The sequence below is a fragment of the Pan troglodytes genome, chromosome 14, assembly GCF_028858775.2.
Source record: "Pan troglodytes isolate AG18354 chromosome 14, NHGRI_mPanTro3-v2.0_pri, whole genome shotgun sequence".
Lineage (NCBI taxonomy): Eukaryota > Metazoa > Chordata > Mammalia > Primates > Hominidae > Pan > Pan troglodytes.
In genome coordinates, this window is record NC_072412.2 from 66,435,803 (window position 1) to 66,446,474 (window position 10,672).

Below are 10,672 nucleotides of genomic sequence, written 5' to 3' on the forward strand. Positions count from 1 at the left end.
TTCTGAGGGTTATTTTTATTTCTGTAGGGTCAGTGGTAACATTCCCTTTGTCATTTCTAATTGTGTTTATTTGGATCTTCACTCTTTCTTCTTTATTAGTCTAATTAATGGTCTGTCTATCTTACTCACTTTTTTCAAAAAAACCTGAATTTCTAGATTTGTTTATTTTTTGAATGATTTTTTCTTTCAATTTATTTCAGTTAAGCTCTTATTTTGGTTATTTTTAATCTTCTGCTAGTTTTAGGGTTGATTTGATCTTCTCTAATTCTTTCAGTTGTGATATTAAGTTGTTAATTGAAGATCTTTCTAACTCTCTGATGTGGGCATTTACTGGGTGAATTTTCTTCTTAACACTGCCTTAGATGTGTCCTGAAGATTCTGGTATGTTGTATCCTTTTTCTCACTAGTTTCAAAGAGCTTCTTAATTTCTGCTTTAATTTCATTATTGACCCAAAAGTCATTCAGGATCATGTTGTTAATTTCAATGTAATTGCATGGTTTTGAGTGATTTTCTTAGTCTTGACTTCTATTTTTATTTACTGTAGTCCATGTGTGTGTTTGGCATGATTTCAGTTGTTTTGCATTTGTTGAGGACTGTTTTATGTTCAATTATGTGGTCATTTTTAGAGTATATGCCATGTGGCAATAAGAAGAATGTGTATTCCTTTGTTTTGGGGTGGAAAGTTCTGCAGATGTCTATCAGACCCATTTGGTCCAGTGTTGAATTCAGGTCCTGAATATCCATGTTAATTTTCTGCCTCGATGATCTATCTAATAATGTCAGTGGAGTGTTGAAGTCTCCCACTACTATTGTGTGGGAGTTATGTCTCTTTGTAAGTCTCTAAGAACTTGCTTATGAATCTGTTTTGTCTGAAATTACGATTGCAACTCCTACTGTTTTCTGTTTTTCATTTACTTGGTAGGTTGTCTTCCATTGCTTATTTTGAGCCTTTGGGTGTTGTTACATGTGAGATGGGTCTAGTGAAGTCATCCCACCATTTGGTTTTGCTTTTATATCCAGCTTGCCACTCTGTGCTTTTTATTTTATTTTTCAGTTAGAGTCTTGCTCTGTCACCCAGGCTAAAGTGCAGTGGCACATCTGGGCTCACTGGAACCTCTGCTTCCTGGGTTCAAGTGATTTTTGTGCCTTAGCCTCCCAAATAGCTGGGATTATAGGTGTGTGCCACCACATCTGGCTAATTTTTGTATTTTTAGTAGAGATGGGGTTTCACCATGTTGCCCAGGCTGGTCTCGAACTTTTGACCTCAAGTGATCCACCCACCTCAGCCTCCCAAAATGTTGGGATTACAGGCGTGAGCCACCACACCTGGCCACACTGTGCCTTTTAAATGTGGCATTTAGCCTGATTACATTCAATGCTAATATTAATACATGTGCATTTGATTCTGTCATTGTGTTGTCAGCTGGTTATTATGTTGACTTGTTTATGTGGTTGCTTTACAGTGACACTAATCTGTGTGTTTAAGTGTGTTTTTGTATTAGCTGGTAGCAGTCTCTTCTTTCTACACTTAGTGATCCTTTCAAGATCCTTTTTTTTTTTTTTGAGATGGAGTCTTGCTCTGTTGTCCAGGCTGGAGTGCAGTGGCACAGTCTCAGCTCACTGCAGTCTCCGCCTCGCAGGTTCAAGTGATTCTCCTGTCTGAGCCTCCCGAGTAGCTGGGATTAGAGGCGGCTGCCACCATGCCCAGCAAATTTTTTGTATTTTTAGTAGAGATGGGGTTTTGCCATGTTAGCCAGGCTGATCTCGAACTCCTGACCTTGTGGTCCACCCGCCTCTGCCTCCCGAAGTGCTGGGATTACAGGTGTGAGCCACTGCGCCTGGCCCAAGATCTCTTTTAAGGCAGGTCTGGTGGGAATAAATATGCTCAAAATTTCCTTATCTGAAAAAGATCTTATTTTTCCTTCAGTTAGGGAGCTAAGTTTGGCTGGATATGAAATTCTTAGTTGAAGATTTCTTTGTTTTCTTTGGTTGGTTGGTTGCTTTATAGTGTCACTGGTCTGTGTCTTTAATTTTTTTGTATTAGCTGATAGTGGTCTGTCCTTTCTATATTTATCATTCCTTTCAAGATCTCTTGTAAAGCAGGTCTGGTGATAGCAAATTCCTTCAACATTTGCTTATCTAAAAAGGATCTTATTTCTCCTTCACCTAGGAAGCTTATTATAGCTGGATATAAAATTCTTGGTTGAAGATTTTTTTTTTTTTTTTTGCTTTAAGAATGTTGAATATCGGCCACCCAATCTATTCTGGCTTATAGGGTATCAGCAGAGATCTGCTGTTAGCCTGATGGGGTTCCCTTTGTAGGTGACTCGCCCTTTCTCACTGGCTGCCTTTAACATTCTTTCTTTCCTTTTGACCTCGGAAAATCTGATGACTGTATGTCTTTGGGATGATCTTTTTGTGTAGAATCTTGCAGTAGTTCTCTGTATATCCTGAATTTGAAATTCTTATATTGTGAAATTATTGTCTTGTGTTATTCAGCTCTGTCGGATTTAAGTTCTTTTTTATACTGGCTATTTTGTCCTTCAGATCCTATATCATTTTATTGTTATTCTTATTTTTCTTGGATTGAATTTTTCTGTCCTGAATCTCAATAATCTTTGTTTATGTCCATATTCTGGACTCTATTTCTGTCGTTTCAGCAAGTTCAGTGTGGTTAAGAAGTCTTGTTGGAGAACTGGTGTGATTGTTTGCAGGACATATGACACTCTGACCATTTGAATTACTGGAGTTCTTGTATTGGTTCTTTCTCAACTCTGTGTGTGGATGTTCCTTTAATTGCAGTGTAGATTGAGTACAGTCAGTAGGCCTCTTTTCTGGATTTTTCCGCAGGCTGAGGCATTGTACAAGGTTTTTATTTGAAGCCAACTTCTTGTCTTTGATTTCAAAGGGGGTATGTTAGTCAGGTATTTTTGGTGTTGAAACCTTGGGGTGTAATCCAGTAGATGACAGGCATGTTGGACAGTTGGTGGACTCTTGTTTGGTTGTGTGGCTGTCCTGTATTTACTCACAGTTGCAGTTGTGTTCCCTCTCAATGTTCTGAAAATGTAGGTTCCTCTTCCCCTTAAGTGTTGGCTGTAGGTCGTGGCCTGGTGCTCCTGGGTTGCCCACTGAAGCTCTGAGGTGATCTTAGTTTTTATGTTCCTTCCCTAAACTGAAGGCAGCAGAGGAAGGAACCTCAGTAGTTGTTGTGGCCAAGGGTCTTTTGCTTATCTTTTGGGGGTCTTCACTCTTGAGAGATGTAGGTCAGCAATCACTCGGTGGATTCAGCCCAGGATAGAGGGTCTGTGCTGTGGGCCCAAGCCAGGTGTTGCCTGTCTGGAAGATTTGCTAGCCTTCTCTCCTTGGGTCAGCTGCAGCTTGCTGAAGGTATAGATAAGGCATTTACAGTCTTTGGCTATTTTAGATACCTCCTATAAATGAAATTATGCAGTATTTGGCTTCCTTACTGTGCCTGGAATATTTCACTTACCATAATGTTCTCAAAGTTTGTTCATGCTGTCACTTCTTGCAGAATTTGCTTCTTTTATAAGGCTGAATAATATTCGACTGTATGTATATACCATATATTCTTTATTTATCTGATGATGGATACTTATGTTGTTCCCACATCTTGGGTATTGTCAATGGGGCTGCAATGAATATAGAGGTGCTAATATCTCTGTAAGATCCTGATTTCAATTCCTTTGGATAAATACCCAGAAGTGGGATTGCTGGGTTATGTGGTAGATCTATTTTTGATTTTTTGAGAAATCTTTATACAGTTTTCTAAAGTGGATGCATCATTTTGCATTCCTACCAACCATGCATAAGGGTTTCAATATTTCTACAGCCTCCCCAACACTTGATATCTTTTGTTTTCTTGATAATAGCCACGCTGACAGATGTGAGGGAATACTTCATTGTGATTCTGATTTGTATTACCTGATGATTAACAATGTTGAGCATTTTTTCATATATTTGTTGGCCATTTGTATGTCTTGTTTGGAGAAATGTCTACTTAAGTCTTTAGCCCGTTTTTAAATTGGTTATAAGTTTTTTTTGCTATTGAGCTACAGGAGTTTCTTATGTATTTTAGACATTAACCACTTATCAGATATATTGCTTGCAAATATATTTTCCTATTCTGTAGGTTTTCTTTTCACTTCGTTGAGTGTTTCCTTTCTGTGTAGAAGCTTTTTAGTTTTATGTAATCCCGTTTGTCTATTTTTACTTTTGTTGCTTGCGCTTTTGGTGTCATACCCAAAAAATCATTGTCCAGGTTAATGTAATAAAGAATTTTATCTAATTTTTAATTAGAAGTTTTATAGTTTTGAGTCTTATATTTAAGTATTTAATCTATTTTGCATGGTGATACCCAGTTTCCCACTACCATTTGTTAAAGAGACTATTCTTTCTCTGTTTTGTGTTCTTGGCCCCCTTGTCAGAGATCAGTTGACCATTTATATACATATATATATACACATACACATGTATACACATACATATATATATGGAGATATATATATATACATGTGTATATATATATATACATGTATATATATAAAACACAGGAGGTCTTTCATTTGCTTGTGTCTTGTTTGATTTCTTTCCTTTCCTGTTTTTTTTTTGTTTTTTTTTTTTTGAGATGAAGTCTTGCTCTGTCGTGCAAGCTGGAGGGCAGTGGTGTAATATCAGCTCACTGCAACCTCCGCCTCCTGGGTTCAAGTGATTCTTCAGCGTCAGCCTCCTGAGTAGCTGGGATTACAGGCACCTGCCACTATGCCTGGCTAATTTTTGTATTTTTAGTAGAGATGGGGTTTCGCCATGTTGGCCAGGCTGGTCTCAAACTCCTGGCCTCTGGTGATCTGCCTGCCTTGGCCTCCCAAAGTACTGGGATTACAGGCATGAGCCACTGCTCCTGGCCTTGATTTCGTTCATCAGTGTTATGTAGTTTTCAGTATACAAGTATTTCACCTTCTTAGTTAAGTTTATTCCTATGTATCCTATTCCTTTCAGTGCTATTACAAATGAGATCGTTTCTTGCATTTATCATTGTTTACTTTTAAACATTTAGCTTCCTCTCTTCTGCTTGACAGGTATCACACTATTAATTTTTAATTACCATATCACATGATTAAGGTACAAGTGTCTCTTGAAATACTTTTGAAGGACACCTTTCTAGGTCATTAAGAATGTTAGGAGTTTAACCCTTTTAATTTTGGTTTTATTGTATTTTGATTCTGTTTAACATCCTTATATTAACAAAAGATTCACCCATATTTATTTAATTAATTTTCCCAGAAGAATCCCTTAGTATTCATTCAAGTGGTTGATATAAATACCATTTCTAGGAAATGACCATTTCCAAGTTCACGCATAAGAAAACTTAGGTTACAGATATACTATGCAAGTTACATCTCTTCCAGTACTTCTCAAGTAGCAAATAGAGACAGTTTTAGTAATTTTCTGTAATAGCAGTGAAATTGCCTTGTTGCTTCAGTGTGACTTTATACATGAGAACACTAAAAATATACAGCTATTTCTCTTTCCTAGCCACTTTCTGTATAGGTTACAAATGGATTCTATAGACTTGCTGTTAGAAATTATAAAGAATCAGCCTGGCATGGTGGCTCACGCCTGTAATGCCTGCACTTTGGGAGGCCGAGGCAGGCAGATCACCTGAGGTCAGGAGTTCAAGACCAGCTTGGCCAACATGGTAAGACCCCCTTTCCACTAAAAATACAAAAATTAGCTGGGCGTGGTGGTACACACCTGTAATCCCAGCTACTTGGGAGGCTGAGGCAGGTGAATCGCTTGAACCCAGAAGGCAGAGGCTTCAGTGAGCCAAGATCATGCCACTGAACTCCAGCCTGGGCAACAGAGGGAGACTCTGTCTCAAAAAAAAAAAAAGGGGGGAAGTTTTTCTTAGCTAAATGTTTAGTCTAGCACTAAATAATAATAGCTTATTTAGGGGAAAAAAACTACTCCATTAAAAAAAACAACCTTTTATTTCAGGAAAAATCAGTGTTCTTGAGGCTTGCTTTGCAGAAGTTCATTGCTTTAACAAGCACCCACTTCAGAGATGTGATGACATCAGAGATGCTGGTTGCAAGTAAAGATGGTTTGTTGTATAAAGTGTGTATTGTAAGTGGTTAACAATAAATAAACATATTGAATTTAGCTCCATTTTAAAAAAAAGGGAAGAAAATGATAAATTGTTTTGGTTTTAGAGAAAAACAGATTTCTTAACTTCATCCTATGATAGGATGTAGCCAAGTAGAAATTAATATGCAGTACCCCATAAATATTTACACCTACTATGTACCCATGAATATTAAAAATAAAAATTTTTAAAACAATAGAAAATAAATTAAAATGCTTTGTAAATTGGTGATAAGAAACCTACTTTTTGGCTCTATTATTTATCTAATAATTTGTCTAATAGAAGTGCCTGGACCTTTCTTCTTAGGATTAAATGTTTCTACTTGAGAATATGTCTAACAAGAATTCAATTTAATTAGACCTTTACATCATTGGATTTAAATTGAAAAGATATTTAAATTATAGATGTCTGAATATATTCCATCACAAGTTTAAAAATCTTGATTGTGGTTCATTCATTTAAGAAATCCGTATTGAGTACTTGTTAAATGTTGAGTGCCAGGCTGGGTTTTTTTCAAAATGGTTTAAGAAATACGTTATATTTCTTGCCCTTGAAGACCTCCCTCTTTAATTGGTGGAGGAAGAAGGAACAACACATAGAATAAGAGGAGAACAATGTTAAGGCCAAAGATAACTAGATGTCCAAACGCCTCAAATAGAAGACACATGATATGGGAGGTCAGGAAGAGTGGAATGGTGTATGCATTACAGAATATTTTGTGAAATCCTCTTGAAAAAGGGCATGACTTGACAGGTCTTGAAGGTTGAATAGAAAGTGGATATACACATAACTTTATCTGGTAAAAATGCATGTTTTTGCTACTTTGAAGTTAATGGAGGTTAATAAACTGAATAATGACACTGTAGTGAAGAGCACATTGAATTAGAAGGCATGAGGCTGTGTTTTCATTAAAATTATGCAGTGAGCTAGCTGTGTAAAAAATCAGCCTGTGGCCTCTGCCAGATTCACTGCACCCAACCAGCAGCAAGGTATTGAGCTCAGATTAACAAACTCACAAGATATCATAGAATTTATCTATAACTAAGTTTGCTTAGCTTTAGAAAGGATATAGGATAGGCAGCAATGCAGCATATATGGCCATAACATACAGAGGTCTTGTACCTTAAAGGTACAACTAGCAAATGTCACTTTGGATGCATGTGGTCTCAAAAGATGGGTGGGTGAGTGTAGACCGTCTCAGTTAAGAGAAGTCCCAGATCTGGGGTCTCCCCAACAGGAAAATTCAATCAAAGATCAAACCCTTAGGTGTTCTTGAGGTTAGAAGAAAGGTTACAAATCAGCTATTGACCTTTCACTTCCAGCCTAATCTTCTTTACCCATAAAATAATGGACCGATTTTATATAAGCTTTTATTAAAAAAAAGTCTAGTTCAAATTCCAGGATCACCATTTACTAGTTGTATATACTTGGATAAGTTATTCAACCTCTCTGAATATCCATTTCTTTGATGAAAAAATATATATAAAAATACCTACCTCTTATGTTTGTTATGTATCTTAAATGACCTCAAATACCTTTGGCAGGATATGGAGAGTCAGACTATTTTAATGTAGAAACTTAAATGTATTTTTTTTTCTTTGCAGCCCTTGCAGGATTATTGTAGGCTTTATTCCTAGACTGGGTTCTAATGGACCATTAAGATCCATTGTCAAAAGAACTCAAAGCAAAGTAGATTTCTAAAATAAGCTAATGAAAATGAGTGACTCTAGAGAATGGGTAGAATTTTCTGGAGACAAAAAGGGGCTAGAGAAGTGGAGAATGAGGAAAAACATAGGTTGCTAGATTCCATAAGAGTTCAGGAGTTTGATGCTGGGAAAGTGGTCTGAGGAGGTAGGGCACCTGTAATCTGAGAAGCACTGGGTGGTGCCCATTAGTTGCCCAATACTTGGCTTGGTCTCTGTCTGATTAACTATTAAGTGAGCTCATATGCAGTGTCCCAGGAGAGAGTCCTGGATCTCTGTGCTTGAGAGGCCTCAAGACATGGTAAAGACAGAGGGGTCTCTTTAATTTTTCTTTTTCTGGCCCCAAGAGGTTGTAATCAATCTATGATGTGGACATTTCAATTGCCTTAACATTCAATACTGTTTTCTGCCACTGAATTTATCTTGGAAAATTTCTCATTGATACTGAATTGTCTAAAATGATTAAACTGGTCATTTTGGATGTGTCAACTCAATAACAATAGATTTTCTTGAGATGAGAAAGGACTCAGTGAGTTATTAGACAGAGGTAAGGACTACTCTCTGTCTTTACCCTTCCATTAAACCACCTATCATCACAACTATTATAGAAACAATTAAAAGTACATTTTCTCTAATAACCTGTCATATTTTCATCAAAGGTTGACTAGTTTTGAGAAAACAATTTACTTTTTAATAAGAGGTTTTAGAACAAGATTGAATCTAGTAATTTCAGCCAACATTTATTTGTGGCCAGACAGAAGAACCTGGAGTTTTGGTTTTTTGTTTTTTTTTTTAACTAATTTGGTTTTCTTTCACATTTTATCTCACATCTCTTAATTAGAGAAATAGGTAAAATAAAAAGATGCAAACAATTTAATGGACTATTTGAGCTCTTAGGTAGTCTCGTTAGAAAATATGAGGATCATTTCTATCTAATTTACTTGTTTGTGTGGACATATATACCTTCTGAACTTGTATTTCTTAGCCTGCTTTATTGATACTGTTCATTTTCATTCTGAATTATCTGATATATTAGTCAGCTATTGCAGCAATAAATGGATGTAACAAATAACTTTACAATAGCTTACAGGCTGTTACAAGTTTACAACAGTAGTCATTTATTTTTGTGGCTCATGAGTCTGTGAGTTGGCTGGGCTCCTGTGGGGCTTGACTGTAGATTGTTGGTTGGGCTCAGTTCTGCTCCAAATGTGTCATTCTGGAATGAGCTACTATTAGGGACATACTTTTCTCATCATGATGGCAGACATGATAGGAGCCAAGCCAAGTTATGTAAGCATGTTTAAAGCCTCTGCTCTTATTACAGCCATTAATGTTTGATTAGCTAAAGCAAATCTCATAGCCAAGTCATGTTGGCTTACTCTAATGGAAGCTTCAGCAAAGTCACTGGCAAAGAGAGTGTTAAGTATTATTCAATAGCAAAGAGGGAGTGAAAAATTGGAAACAGTAATCCTCTACAACTATTTGGCTAGAAGATGATGGATGCGGTTGCTCCCTGAGGAGCTGTCGGCTAAACCTAATCATAGTGTTTTCCCTGAATTGATCTGAAATGGTATTTCCTGGGGTCGACTGAGAAGGAACTTGATGTTCTTTTCCCCAGAAATAAGAAATACCTTGCAGCTATCAAAAAGCCTGTTTCTAAAGCACAGTGTGTAAATGTATGAACATGTACGTTCATGTGTGCATGCAACACACATGTGTGCACACATACACAAAGTCTAGCATGGGCTATTTTAAATCCTAATACTCTGATTTTAACATTATAAGAACAGCCTTGGTTCTCAATCCAAAGAGGTTCCAGGGAAATACCTTAGCAAAATACAAAAAACAGAGATGCTCTGTTACTCCCAAATGTTTCTACCTTTAGTTTATCTTAACTTCTCTCAGATTATCTTAATTTCTCTCTCCTGCCCACAGTTGTGATTCTGGGAGATATGACAAATGGTAATAGCCTGTCCTAGAAAGACTGTTGGCCAGTAGCGGACTCGGTCAACCTCCTCCAGTTTGCTCTTGGTTGCAGAAATAATTATGTCACATATTTAGACCAACCAATAAATAGCCTGTGATTATTTTGAGGTCACTATTTTATTTCTGTACAAGCTACAAAACTGTCCAACTGAGCTCTTGAAGCTATGGTCAGGGATTATAGATGCCTTGTTATTCCACCAATAAAGCACCAGTCTCTGAAATCCTTTATCTTGGCTAAATCCTGAAGACTGAAAGCTGAGCCCAGTAATTATTACAAACAAATGATTTTGTTTTTTGGATTAAAACTTTGTACTGATGTTCACAGTCCAAAGCCACCACAAGGTGAGACCTACCTCTTTTAACACATTTAGTATTCGGCTATAATAGATAGTCCTTTGTTTGGCTGGTCTGAGTGCAATAGTGTTTATAACTAATTGGTCCCAACCAGTTACAGATTTTCTTGTTCCTGCTCCACTCCCACTGCTTCACTTGACCAGCCTTAAGAAATTTGTTGTAAAAAGTAAATTAAATAAGATAGTCCTTTGTTTAAACATAATAAATCTCTTCCTTTTTATATGACAGGTGGTTGGGATTATTTTAGATTTTGATATTCTTCTAATAGGAATCTCAAGCCTGCATGGTCTGGAAAGGAGGAAGTAGATGCAATTCCTAAATTTGGATCTATTCCCTTGACATTCAGACCTAAGGAAGATTTACCAGCTGCAGTGATGAGCAGAAGCTGGGGTAGGAGCTGGGAGCTGAGTGAAAGTGATGGGTTTTACTGAATTTCCAAGCTTCGAATTTAATGGAGCTCTAGAG

General features: G+C 37.0%; 1 long non-coding RNA gene across 2 annotated transcripts in view; it reads left to right on the forward strand.

Moving 5' to 3' along the window:
- Positions 1-6,181, forward strand: part of LOC104001854 (uncharacterized) — a 159,679-nt gene extending 153,498 nt beyond the window's left edge. For both annotated transcript variants that reach the window (XR_010150502.1, XR_010150503.1), the window contains 2 exons: positions 5,555-5,717; positions 6,017-6,181. This is a non-coding gene — a long non-coding RNA (uncharacterized LOC104001854). The remainder of the gene's footprint in view (positions 1-5,554; positions 5,718-6,016) is intronic.
- The last annotated feature ends 4,491 nt before the right edge of the window (positions 6,182-10,672 follow it).